The following is a 14,986-nucleotide window of genomic DNA, read 5'->3' on the forward strand; positions in this document are numbered from 1 at the left end:
TCACAATCAAAAATAGGTATCCTTTGCCTAGGATTGATGACCTGTTTGATCAATTGAAGGGAGCCACATGTTTGTCGAAGATTGATTTGAGGTTGGGTTACTATCAGTTAAGGGTTAAGGATGAGGATGTATCCAAGACTACTTTCTGGAGACGGTATGGCCATTATGAGTTTCTGGTGATGTCATTTGGTTTGACCAATGCTCCAGCAACTTTCATAGACTTAATGAACCGTGTATTCAGTGACCATCTTGATCAGTTCGTAGTGGTTTTCGTGGACAACATTCTTGTATACTTAGCTTCGGTGGAGGAGCATGAGTATTATTTGAGGACAGTGTTGCAGATCCTTAGGGATAACCGGTTGTATGTCAAGTTTGAGAAATACGAATTTTAGCTACTGGAAGTGAAGTTTCTTGGATATGTTGTGTCAAGGGGTGGTGTTGCAGTGGATCCAACGAAGATTGAGTCAGTGATGGATTGGGAGTGTCTGAAGACAGTGTTTGAGATCCGGAGTTTTCTTAGCCTAGCTGGCTACTACCGAAGATTTGTTCCAGATTTCTCTCATCTAGTGGCACCTATAACTCGACTTACCCGCAAAGGGGTCAAGTTTGTATGGAACGAGGCATATGAGTTTGCTTTTCAGGAGTTGAAGGTCAGGCTGACGTCAGCTCCAGTTTTGATCATTCTTGAACGTAGTTGAGGTTATGTAATCTTTTGTGATGCTTCACGAGAAGGTTTGGGTTGTGTCTTGATGCAGACAGAATGGGTGGTTGCTTATGGGTCTCGATAGTTGAAGACTCATGAGTTGAACTATTCAACACATGATTTAGAGTTGGCAGCAGTTATCTTTGCCCTGAAGTAGTGGAGACACTATTTGTACAGGGAAAAGTTTGAAGTTTTCTCTGACCATAAGAGCCTCAAGTATCTCTTCTCTCAGAAGGATTTAAACTTGAGACAGCGCAAATGGGTTGAGTTCATGGAGGATTATGACTTTGAATTACAGTATCATCCAGGTAAGGCCAATGTGGTGGCTGATGCATTGAGTAGGAAGTCGCGGGGAACTCTTTCTAGCATTTCCATTCACAAATGGAAGATGCTAGAAGAGCTTACAGATCTTCGTTTACAGTGTTATGAGGATGTTTCACCAACTATTTTGTTTAGTCTTGTGACTCAACCGATACTTGTTAGTAGAGTTATTAAGGCACAGTTGGAGGATGGGGAGATAAAGGCCATCCATGTTCGGATTTCAAGCGGCGAGAATGTAGAGGGCTAGACCTTACATTCAAACGGTGGTCTCAGGTACAAGGGGATGATGTTTGTTCCTTTATCTTGTCGAGAAGACGTTCTTCGGGATTTTCACCACTCTCGGCTCAAAGTTCAACATGGTGGTACAAAGATGTATCACAATCTGTGGCGATAGTTTTGGCGGCAGGGCATGAAACAGGATGTTTCACAGTTTGTGGCTCGATGCCTTACTTGTCAGCAAGTGAAGGCAGAGCATCAGAGACCGGCAGGGTTATTGCAACCATTACCAGTACCTGAGTGGAAATGGGAGCATATCACTATAAATTTCGTAATGGGACTTCCGAGGTCTCAGGCAGGGAATGATTCTGTTTGGGTCATAGTTGACAGGTTGACTAAGACGGCCCACTTCTTGCCCATGGCAGTGACAGATAGTGCAGAGAGATTAAATGGACTGTACGTAAGCAAGATTGTCAGGCTTCACGAGCTTCCTGTATCCATTGTTTCAGATAGGGATCCGCGGTTCATGTCTCACTTTTGGCAGAGTTTTCAGGAGGCTCTTGATACAAGGCTTCACTTCAGCACAGCATTCCATCCTTAGACTGATGGTCAGTCAGAACGCACCATTCAAATATTGGAGGACATGTTACAGGCTTATATCTTAGATTTTGGGGGTAGTTGGGAAAACTACTTACCTTTGGTTGAGTTTGCCTATAACAACAGTTACCAGACCATTATTGGCATGGCACCTTTTGAGGTATTGTATGGCAGACCTTGTCGATCTCCAGTTTGTTGGACCGAGGTCGGTGATACCATCACCTTGGGTCTCGACATTGTCATTGAGACTACAGAGAAAATCAAGTTGGTTCGGTAGCGGTTGGCTACCGCACAGAGTAGACAAAAAAGTTACGCTGACAGGAGGAGGCAATCCTTGTCTTTTGAGGTAGGGGACCATGTCTTTCTTAAGATTTCTCCGCGCAAGGGACTTCTGAGATTTCACCAGACTGGCAAGTTGTCTCCTAGGTTCATTAGACAATTTGAGATATTAGAGCGCGTTGGTGAAGTTGCTTATTGTTTGGCGTTGCTGCCAGACCTGGATAGGGTTCACGACGTCTTTCAGGTCTCTATGTTGAGGAAGTATGAGCCGGATCCATCACATATTTTACGATGGACAGACGTGGTTGTTGATGAGGACGTGACCTACGTGGAAGGTCCAGTCTAGATTCTTGATTCACGGGAACAGGTTTTGCGGACCAAGACCATTCCATTGGTAAAGGTTTTATGGAGACACCACAGCGTTAAGGAGGCTACCTAATAGCTCAAACAGGAGGTTCGCTCTCGGTATCCCCATTTGTTCTCTCTTCCAGGTATGATTCGATTTTGAGGACGAAATCCTTTTTAAGAAGGGTAGAATGTAATGACCCGGTTATTTTTTCTCCTTTCTTTTTTTAGAAATTCTTTTTTTTCGTCTTTTCCCTATTTCGTATTTTAGTCGTTTTTTCATTTTTCCTTGCATAACCTCACTTTTTGTGCTTGGATTTCATTCTGGCTTGGCATACATCCATCATATTTCATTTCCATGATATCTACTTTTTTACTTTTGTAGAAAAGCATATTAAATGTTTACTTTTCTTGTAAAGTGCACAAAAGCATGACTTTTTCGTAATTATCATAAACTTGAGGGGTTTTTGTGTAATTAGATAAAGTAATTATTTTTTGTCTTAGCGACCATTTTGTAATTTAATTTAAAAGATATTTTCAAAAAGGACCAATTTGCAATTTCCAGAAAATGTGACAAGTGTCACATTCCTAAGGTGCCACCTGTTGGTTTTGTGGTGTAACCACTTGGAGACTTAATCTCTTGACATATGGGGGGTGGAGATTCACCCATTTGTTGGCCTAGGATAGGGGCACTTGTTGGCATGGATGGTTGACAAGTGTAGGTTCAATATTAAGTCTTGGAAGTTTACACAGGATGGTGACAAGTGTAGGCTTCACAATTGGTCTTGCATTGTGTGTGTGTGTGAGGTACTGCAAGAGCACATACTGAGTGGAGAATCCCACCACTTTTTACTTAGGTTTTCACATTTTTCTTCATTCATCTCTTTCCTCTCAAGAGCCCTAAGCTAGCCACCATTGGAGAAAAGCTTGACTATTAGCTTTGGCTTTATTTTTGGCCCCCTTCCACTCACCTTAGACTTATAAGTTTGGAACACTTTATCTTCCTCTCACTCTCCTCTATAAAACCTTGTTTGGCTTTTCATTTTTAAGCTTGGTTGCCTTGGATTATAGAGATTCTATTCTCTATTGAGGTAGGGGTGGTTGTATGTTTATCCTCTTTAGGTTTTATATATATTGGAGCTTAATATATATTGATTACATCCCTTTTAAATTCTTGTATTTGCATGTAAATAGATATTTTATATACTTGACTTAGGAATTATGGATTAAAGCATGTATGTGATTATTAAATTGTATAGGTGGGTTATTGTTTAATGATTTGCCTAATACTTGTGATTTCATTGAGGGTTTATTATGAATATCTTGAAATTGAACTTATGTTGTTAAGTAAATGGAGTTTTCATAGAGAATCTAGTATGAAAATCTTGTATGTAGCACTTGTAATTACTTGTAGGTAAATTACTATATTGCATGATTAGAAATTGTGGCCTACATTAATATTAAATTCATATAACATAATGTGTAGTATCATTAGCTTGCCACTTTAGACATGAAACCTTAGAGCATGGTTTGTGTGGTATCACCCTAATTGTGCTTGGTAGGTAGTTTCATGCATTGAGATTAGATAAATTTCGTGGACTTGTTGATTTTTGGAAGCTTGTAAGGATATGAAATGTTGATGGCTAGAGTTTGGCTCTAGTACGGAGGGTAAGAATTTTCCTAAGTCATAGTGTGCATTAGGTAGTACCTTGTGGGTCGTAATTACCCAAAATAACTTTTATGGTCTCGTGGCCACATATCCTATTATTTCCATTATTTAATTTTGCATTACTTTCCAAGTTGTAAATCATGGATTTCTTGTAGCTTGTGATTTAGTAATCTTAATTTTAATGTGGTTAGTGCACTTGCTTATGTATACTTGGATGCTACGTGTTTACAGTTTCTACATTTGTATAGCTTGTGATGATCCCTTAGAGTACCTTGGAAATATAGACGTTAGGTGGAATGCACCCTTGTGATGGTCTATGTTTGGTTCACATTATACTTGAAACTATAGGGTATGCGCATGCACCACATCCTATGAGTAACTTGATTACTCAACCTAGTTGTTTGGGTTGTTTTGCAGGTAAAGAGACTTTGTGTTGGGATGCATCACATCCCTAGGTTGTTTTGATGCCTTGAAGTACGTTGTTGTATTTTTTAAAACATACAAGTGCTAGCATGTAGTATCATTTTGGTAAAAAATGCTATTTTTGCCTTGAAATATGTAATGTGTACCTAAGTACACTTTTTGATACTTGTTTTGTATGTACAACATGAGGCTAAGGGCCATTAACTTGATGTTCACAAGCATATTCTAAAACTTCAAGTATTGTAAATATAGTCTATTGTGAAAATTAGAGGTTTGACATGTCAAAAATTGTAATTGAGTTGTAATGAGGCCGTAGGCCATTGTAGCGCGTCTACTACATCATTTTACGTTTGCGTGCTTGCTCACATCTCACAAAACTCTTAAGTTTTGACTCTTAAATTAATTATGGATGAATTATGAAGTTTTATATAAAAATTCATGCATTGGAGTATGTTTCAAGTGCCCTTTTGTTTTAGCATGTTAGGGATGCTCTTTTCAGGCTAGAGAATGTTTTTAAGCATGTTCGGATCATATGGAATGCATGCACAACCTTAGAATTGGACCAAGGACCTTTTTCCTAGAATTACAGCAGCTTTTTGAGGTGTTTTGGTCGACCGAAACTCTATTTCGGTAAACCAATGGCAATTGGAAACTTCATGGTACAATAAAAGTCCATTTCTAGTAGCCATTTTTACTGTTTGGGCCTATTTCGGTCGACCGATGGCTCATTTCGGTCTACCGAACCATCCACACCTCAAAAACCTGTTTTTAATAAAAATTTTGGTTATTTCGTTTGACCGAATCTCCATTTCGGTCTACCTAAATAGCTTTTATATGCGCAACTTCTAGACTTGGTTTCAGCATTGATCTTCCAACTTCAGAAGGCCATATCTCCTTTGTTTCTAACCCAAATAGGGTGATTCATGAGCCTAAACTCATGAATTTTGAGTCAGCTTTCCAATGGTACTAATGCCATTTTGAAATTCCAATCATAGTGAGAGTTATTCATGATTTAGTGACAAGGTATCCGTTTTCGCTTAAACCAGGAGAGGGCATTTTGTGGGAATTCTTATCCAAAGTTCTTAGCACCTCTTGGAATGTTATGAAATAATTAGATTAGGTTGTATTCACCTTGTTTGATTTTTTTAGAGTCAATTTTCTCCTTTTGATTGTGAATTGACCATTATGCCCTTAATTGACGAATTTAACCCGTTAAAATTATAGTTTCCTCTTTTGCTCTCTTTAGCTTCCGTGACCTCATGGTTTGTCTCATTGGTGTCTTAGAGATGATTTATATCTCAAAGGACTATAGTTTATCTTTTGCTTCCGCATTTTGGGACCATTAACGAGTCAATCCACGGGTCATCACTGACGTACCGGGTTGAATAAAACTCGGGTTACGACAGGAAATCTAGGTTAGAGCCACTTCCACCACTTTCTAGTACTCTGCCTATTCCTTCTTTAGAGTCTCCACCTAAACTTGAGCTTAAGCCACTACCAGGAAAGCTCAAGTTTGCTTTCTTGGGTTTAAATGACACCCTCCTAGTGATCATTGCTTCCAATCTTACAAGTTTCCAAGAAAATAGTCTCTTAAAAGTTCTTAAGCAAAATAAAGAGGCTATTGGGTGGAGTGTGGCTGATTTGAAAGGAATTAGTCCCACAATTTGCATGTATCAGATTCATTTGGAGGAGGATTCTTGAACATCTCAGGAACTTCAATGAAGATTGAATCCTAATATGAAGGAGGTAGTGTTGAAGGAAGTTGTGAAGTTGCTAGATGCGGCAATAATTTATCCTATATCAGATAGCAAGTGGGTGAGTCCTACTCAAGTAGTACCAAAAAAGATAAGTATTACAGTAGTTGAGAATTCTGAGGGTGAATTAGTTCCACAGCACACCACCACTGGATGGCGTGTGTGTATTGATTACCGGAAACTCAACTCCGCTACTAGAAAAGATCATTTTCCACTTTCATTCATTGATCAGATTCTAGAGCAATTGGCTGGCCAGAGCTATTATTGCTTTTTAGACGGTTATTCTGGCTATAATCAGGTGGCCATTGATCCTAAGGATCAAGAGAAAACTGCCTTCACTTGTCCATTAGGTAATTTTGTATATAGACGGATGCCTTTTGGATTATGTAATGCTCTAGCAACATTCCAGAGGTGTATAAAGTCTATCTTTTCAGACATGGTTGAGAAGTTTCTTGAGGTGTTTATGGATGACTTCTCTGTTTTCGGGTCCATATTCAAAAACTGTCTTCAAAATCTTTCCTTAGTGCTTCAGCGTTGTAGGGAAATGAATCTTAATCTTAGTTGGGAGAAGGGCCATTTTATGGTTCAAGAGGGTATTGTTTTAGGGCATATCATTTCAAAGAGAGGTATTGAAGTTGATAGAGCTAAAGTAGATTTGATCTCCAAATTGCCTCCCCCTACCTCCGTAAGGGGAGTGCGATCATTTCTTGGGCACGCTGGGTTCTATCGACGCTTCATTAAAGATTTCAGCAAAATTTCCCATCCTTTGTGTAATCTACTTGCAAAGGCTGCTCCTTTTGTCTTTGATGAATCATGCCTTGAAGCTTTCCAAAAGCTTCGCTCTCTTCTTTCGGCAACTCCTATCGTGAATCCTCCTGATTGGGCTCTTCCATTTAAGATTATATATGACGCATCTGATTATGCTATGGGTGCTGTCTTGGGACAATGAATGAATAAACTTCTTCATGTTATCTACTATGCTAGAAAAACTCTTTCAAATGCACAATTGAATTATACCACTACTGAAAAAGAGTTACTTGTAGTTGTCTTTGCTTTGGATAAATTCAGATCATATCTATTGGGTTCCAAAGTTGTAGTCTATTCTGATCATTCTGCTTTGAAACATCTTCTTTCCAAAAAGGAACCAAACCCTGTTTGATTCGATGGATCCTCTTGCTTCAAGAGTCTGATTACGAAATTCGGGATAAGAAAGGGTCAGAGAATGTTGTAGCTGACCATCTTTCTAGAATTCTAATTGAGGATACCTCAACTTCACTTCCAGTTTGTGATTCCTTCCTGGCTGAACAACTATTTGAGGTTTCTCATAAGGATTCGCCTTGGTTTGCTGATATTGTGAATTACCTCGCAATAGGAAAAATTCCTTTTTCTTGGTCAAAGAAGGAAAAAGATTGATTTTTTTCCTAAATTAGGATGTACTATTGGGAAGATCCTCAACTATTCAAATACTGTGCTGATCAAATCATTCATAGATGTGTTCCTGAGAGTGAGTTTCATAGTATTCTGACCTTCTATCACAGTTTGGCATATGGAGGTCAATTCAGTGCAAAGAAAACTACAACTAAAATTGTTTAGTGCGGTTTCTTTTGGCCTTCACTCTTTCAGGATGCATATTTATTTTGCAGATCATGCCTTAGATGTCACCAGCTAGGATCAATTTCTAGAAGAAATATGCCCTTAACTCCAATCTTAATTATTGAGGTTTTTGATGTTTGGAGTATTGATTTCATGGGTCCTTTTGTTCTATCCAATAAAAATGAGTATATTCTTGTGGCTATTGATTATGTGTCTAAATGGATTGAAGCAGTAGCTACTAAAACCGCTGATCAAGCAGTTGTGGTTGATTTCATTCAAATGAACATTTTTAGTCGGTTTGGTATGCTGTGATACCCCTCGAATCTGAGACACGGGTTGATCAGGCCCAGGCCCAAACCTGAGGGAATATCAAACAATTGAAGTATTTTAAAGCGAACACAGATGACAAAATGAAATAATAAAGTTGGAATAAAACTAGAAAAACATTAATTATAAAAACCCACCATGCATAACTGAAAAAAATAAAACTCCAATCCTCCAAATACTTTAAGGTTACAACTTGGGAATCCACTGGTGGACTCCTTACCAAAAGTTCAACTGAAACTGAAAACTGAAAATAAAAAATGCTAGAAACATCGAGAAAAGTCCTACGTAATCAAATGAATATGAGACTGTACCTGTACAAGCACGATCAAGCTCTATGGCTAGAACCGTCCTGTACCTGAAAAGAATAATAAAGGAGTGGGTCAGACCCACGAGCAAGTTCTAATATAACTGCAATCCATACAATGACCTGATACGCAGATACACCGTAGACACCTCACAATATCTATCTAGTCCATACGTATAAATATATCCATACTAAGGGACATTCACTAGTCTATAATAGGGGTCTCAACCTGAATAGAAGGTAACATACGAATACGCACCTAAAGGTAGGCATGAGTACCTAGACTTAACAGGGTACACCTCAACCTATTAGAACCAGCTACGCATCCACTGCATATACGCACCCTAACCGATGAGTCTGAGACACAAGCTCAGCTCGTGGTACCATAAACATATATATAAAGTCCGTCCAAATCCAGGGTATGTAGTTCAAATAATTAATAAACTGACATACAACAAACCCACTAGTTAGTCACTCAACTTATTCAGTCGATGTGACTGAACTACCGTCCATTAATCCAGGAAGCCACTCAACTTAGTTGCAGTTGATTTGACTTAATTCCAATTAGGATTCAATATTTTTTCAATCCATTCCTTTAATCCATTAGGTTAGGTTTAGGCGTTTTAAGCTAAATCGTCCCTAGTATGTCACCGTCCCATACCGGTGCATACCATCGTCCATATCCTCGTAAATTACATCATATATATAACAGTTTAGTAATTTACAATCCAAAACTAATATCCAAATAATTGCAGTAAGAAGATTAACAATCTAGCAATTAAAATTCAACAGTAATCCACTTAATTGTAGAAAAGACTTACTATTTCGACAAGTAGCATCCCAAAGCATGTATAGATCACAAGGAATAAATAAGGGACCTTATAATGCATTTAAAACAGGTTTTATAAACATCCAGTCTCCTAATACACTGCTAAAATTTAATTCAACAATTTAATCCGTCCTTCCTCCGTTAACAGCATAGACAACCCAATAAATTTTATGATGTTGTTCCGTTTTCTAGAATTAAACTTTCATCAATTAAAGGTCTTATTAAAACCTAAGACTACCTTTTTAAACATTCTGTGAAGTCCCAGACATAGTCCAAACAGTCCCCAACACCTACAGTCTCAAATTACTCGTAAAAAAAAAAAATTTTAGAAAGTGTATTTGAGAGAGAACCTGCTCCAAATTGTGGGAGCAGGCTCTAGAATGCTTGGAGCCGGCTCCAAGTTCCTTGGAGCTGGCTCTACTTGTGTGGGAGCCGGCTCCCACATCTAAGGAGCCGGCTCTCACCCCTCTTCGAGAGCTTCCGGCCTCCTGTTGCTCCGTTTTAGCTTATCCCCTCCATCTCCGGCTACTTGAACCTTCCTGTTCTTCCTCTACTTTGAGCTTACAGGTCTTAGTTTACATCTAGTGATGATTAAGTTCTTGGTTTAGTGTAGAAGGTTCAACAAAAGATCTAAAACCGATGGACGTTTTTATGCAAAAACAGAGACATACAAAACCATAGATGACAGAACAATTTTAGATTAATTTCATCGGCAACAGGAAATCAAATATATCATACAACAATTATACATGGTTCAAATATTATCCAATTAATCCCCTAAAGGCTATGTAGGTGCACAGAACACAGGCAAAGGAAAGGAGAAAGAAAAGAACTTGCCTTTGAGTTTCAGACTTGAAACTCTAAATTCCCAATTTTCGTATTGCCCGTTCAATTCTCCACTGCTGTTCCACAAACCCACGTTCCTTCTACCTTGCTCCCACCTATCCTTCCTCTCCTATCTCTCTCTATTCTCCCTCTATATCCCACGGTCTCTGCTTTTACAAAAATTACGTTTAATTGTTCTAAAACCCTAAACCACCGTGACACACATACTTATAGGCTTAGTGATTAAACCCTAATCCATGTATAACTCGGCCCATAAAACCTAGGTTATACTCACTGTCGGCACATAAAACTATAAGACAGTCATGATGAACACTAATTTAAATTAACTAAACCAGTCACTTAAAACAATTAACTTAAGACAATTAAATTAGTAAATCCCCTAAAATTAACACAATTAAGTAAATCCCCTAAAATTAACACAATTAACTGAAGATAATTAATTAAACAAAACAATTAATCAATTAAGTAAAACAAAACCCAAATTTAATATAACCATGAAATAAACACACAATTATAAAAAAACCAATTTAAACTAATTAAATCAAATAAAAACCAATTAAACAATTAAATAAAGGACAATTAAATAAATGTCAGGACTATCCTTTTAAAATTAGGGGTATTACATTCTTCCCCCCTAACAAAAGGAATTCCGTCCTCAAAATTCGCTCTTACCTTCTTCCAATATTTCAGGAAACTGTGAGCGAGTGACATCCTCCCATTCCCAAGTAGACTCAGCCTCATTGTGATGACTCCACGGAACACGAACCAATGGAATAACCTTGTTACGAAGAATTTGATCCCGCCGGTCGACAATATGACACGGTGGCTCCAAATAAGTTGCATCCAGCTGCAACTCAATCTCCCCAGCATTGATATGCTGATACCGATCCTCATCGCGTAGAAATTTTCGCAACATGGAAACATGAAACACGTTGTGAACGCGATCCAAGTTATCCGGAAGTGCCAACCACAACTCCAACTCGAGCCTTATTATAAAGGTGCTCGAGCCTTAACCAAAGGTGCTTGAGCCTTGACCCTGAAGCTCGAGCATGAGGCGTCGAAAATTAATAAGTTGATTTTGATTTGATAACTATACTTCCAGGTCTCGTGCATCCCTTCCATGATCGAGCACTATCAACAGAGGATTAAACATCGTCTCTTGATGCTCGAGCATTGAGCCCCAGATGCTTGAGCATGGTACCTAGTGATCGAGCCTAAGAAGCTTAGATCGAGCAATGTTAAAAGAAAAAGACGCTTCGGAAAATAGTTGAAGAAAATTGGCTAAGTGTCAATGTGATGATTGAGCACCATTCATTGAAGCTTGAGCATCCACCAAGTATTGCTCTAGCATTGGTTCCTGGAGCTCGAGCATGAGTCCTAAAGCTCGAGCATCCATTACTGAAGCTCGAGCAATGTATGACATATCATACTAGAAGCTACGGGATTCCTTTTTTTATTACCGTATCTCATTCCAGTTGGGCCAGAAGACGTAAAAGCCCACCAAATACATATTTTCTTTTATAAAAGAAGGCGTAAGCCTTGTTAGAAGAGGTCAAAAATTCCAATCTCTTTTACGTATTATTCAAAAGCCAGAAGGTGTGGTGGCTTTTAGGGTTTCTATAACCTTGAAAGTGCAGATCCTGAGAAGAGAGGTGCCGTCCGTGACAATGGGGATGAACTCAACACAGATGCTATCCAACCTTGTCATGAGTAGCTAATCCCTTTCTTAGGGCACTGATGTAACCCAACGTTATATTATGGTTTGATAGTTTTGACTCTGGGTTTATTTCAATATATTATGTTTTCTTGATTATATGACTATGAGCACTTGAGACAACTCAAGTGGTTTTTCATACTTTAGTAGAATATAAATTGTTATTACCTTGTCTTAGATATAATGATTTATATTCTATTCTCAACTTACCTTGTTGTACGGTATCTGGCAGAGCCCTATCGGACATAAGGATAGAGGTCATATAATGGTGTTCCAATGAATTTTACAAATGAACGTTTTCATAATCTATGCTTAGGAAAGGTGGTTCATTCACATAGTAGTTAAAGTAGGTAGAGTAGGTAGGTGAATAGTCCACGTTAACTGCAGATAGGTTATAGTTAGCTAAATTTGTAAAACATCTTTCTTTAAACTCCGAACTGAATGAATGTTATTGAGTTCTATTCATTTGAAAACAGAATTAGTTAAAATCCCAAAGTTGGTTTAATTGACCATAGTATAATGATTGTGGTGAAGTCAAAGCCCTAAGATCTTCCCTCTCTGATCATTCAATTTAGTTTAATTTGTTTTAATTTAATATTTTGTTTAATTCAAGTTTGTTAAATCGTGACAACCACCAAACTCTATAACCAAGTTTAAACCATAAACCTAATTTAAAGGCTAAATACAAATTTTATCTCTTTGTAGGTTTGACATCCTCTTCGCATAGAGCTATATCCTACACGATATCATACGATTGCGAGAGACACATCAATTTTTGGCGCCATTGCCGGGGACTTTCTGATATCTCATCTTACTTCTTTTTCATTTTCAGGTACAAATTAGCGGTGAAGACAATGACGCTTAAGGGAGAAAAGCTTCGGTTTATTAAACCTTTTGTGAGTTCTTATTATTTTTTTGTTACTTGGAATATTTTCTTTTTGTTACTGTTAGGATTAGTGGAACCAGTGCATGTTAACTCACCAATCTAGGTCAAAATATTCAGTGCATGATCCTGAAATTGAGAGAACTTTAAGTCAATTAAGAAAGCTTTAAAAACATTTGAATAATATTGATAGTTACTCTGATAACATGGCTGAGCAACATAATGCACGGGTAATAATGGTAATGGTAATTGAGAGCGGGTTCCACCTGTTCCTCCACAACAACCACAATTGAGGGATCATTTCATTCCTACCAAATATACTTCCCCTTCGTGCTTTATTTTTCCGGATGCTGATGCAACCCATTTTGAGATCAAGCCTGCTATAGTCCAAATGTTTCCTATCTTCCATGGGTATGCAACAGAGGATCCTTATAAGCACTTGGATGTGTTTTTGGAATTGTGTTTAACTACCAAGTTGACCACTCTATCCAATGATTCATTCAGAATGTGTCTTTTCCAGTTCTCTCTCAAAGATAAAACAAGAACTTAGTTGCAGTCCCTTCCAAAAAATTTCATATCTTCATGGGACATGTTGCAACAGGAGTTCTTGAAGAAGTATTACTCTATGGGTAAAACCACACAAATAAGAAGAGAAATCATGGTATTTTCTCAAATCCCGGGAGAACAGCTCCATGATGCATGGGAGAGATATAATGATCTTTTAAGAAAGTGTCCACACCATGATGTTGCTCAATGGCACTTAATACAGATCTTCTATGATAGTCTTACAGACTCATATAGAAACATGGTTGATGCTTCCAGTAATGGAGCTTTTCTATGTAAGAGTCCAGCTGATGCTTGGGAACTGTTTGAGGCCCTAAGTGAAAACTCAGTGTAACATGCTTCTTCCTCTAGGTCTAGGTCTTCACCTGGAATGCATAAGGTTAAAAAACTTTATGAGGTAGATAAATCTAGTGAGTTAGCCGCTCAAATAGAAGCCTTGAACCGTAGGTTCGATCAAATCCTATCATTTAGCTTTGCTCTTGTTGCTAATCCGCAAACTGCCTTACCAAATGAAGTTTGTTCCATCTGTGTTAATTCTAACCATTTTGCTAACGTTTGCCCTTTGCTGGGACAATCATCTGAGATCCCACAGGAGCAAGTGAATGTTGTATTCTCTAGGCCAGCTTATAATCCTTATTCTTCTACATATAATCCTGGCTAGAGGATCATCCCAATCTGTCATGGCATAATCCAAATCAAGGGAATACTGTTTCCCAATCTCAGGGGCAGTATCAAAATTCATCCAATCCTATGCCACAAAATAATTCTTTCAACTAATCTGGTGTTTACCGTCCACCCCAATTTAGGAATCAATCTACTCAAGTTCCTAATCTTCCACCTCCTCCTAGAAATTCTGCTTTTGTGGAACAAGTACTCAATGCTCTTGGTGAAATTAAAGCCAACACCCAACTTCTTAATTCTCATTCTCAAGTCATAGCAAAGCTAAAGGCACAAGTTGGGTAAATAGCGAGTACCTTATTGGAGCTGCGGACCACTATCGATGGCCACCCCATCAGCATTACTGTTGAGTCATTGGCTATATCATCACGATGCCCGCATATCTGCCCTCTCGGCCTTTAGTATCTTATTCTCAGGTGGCCATCTGATGCAGACATAGTTGTTGCTTAGACCAGCCACTATAGTGATGGCGAGACATTCGCCACTCAGAGTTATCTGCCCGACGATCTTTGGTTCTTTGATTCAGTCTTGTACCGAAACATATATATGGCAAACCATAAGATCCAGCGGCATTCAGACTTTCTAGCTACTCTTTATGCCTTTTATACCGGGCATTGGTTCTCTATTCCTACACTCATCTGGAGTGTCATGATGCGATTATACGCGAGCTTCATCAGCAAGGTTAAGCCTAAACGAGCCACTTTCCTCCCTTTTGCACATCTTATTACACAGACCCTTCGGGACCAGCACTATCCCTTTCACTCGGAGGAGCATACTGAGTCGGGGGCTTGCCACTATGTCAAGAAAGATTGGAACAAGAGCTATAATGCTCTTATTAGGAGCTTAGAGTAGGAGGCTATCTTGGCAGCGGAGGAGGCTACAGAGGAGGAGACAGCAGCAGCAGAGCATGATCCAGCAGACCCACCGGCGGCTGCGGATGT

At 38.7% G+C, this 14,986-nt stretch overlaps 1 non-coding gene across 1 annotated transcript; it reads right to left on the reverse strand.

Annotated features, from left to right (window-relative positions):
* Positions 1 to 13,444: 13,444 nt before the first annotated feature.
* On the reverse strand, positions 13,445 to 13,550 carry LOC132310688 (small nucleolar RNA R71). The gene has a single exon (XR_009482679.1). It is a non-coding gene; the product is annotated as a small nucleolar RNA R71 (small nucleolar RNA).
* Between the last annotated feature and the right edge of the window lie 1,436 nt (positions 13,551 to 14,986).

The sequence above is a fragment of the Cornus florida genome, unplaced genomic scaffold, assembly GCF_030987335.1.
Source record: "Cornus florida cultivar Cherokee Brave unplaced genomic scaffold, ASM3098733v1 CherokeeBrave_3.0.0_Hap2_Chr05, whole genome shotgun sequence".
Classification (NCBI taxonomy): Eukaryota; Viridiplantae; Streptophyta; class Magnoliopsida; order Cornales; family Cornaceae; genus Cornus; species Cornus florida.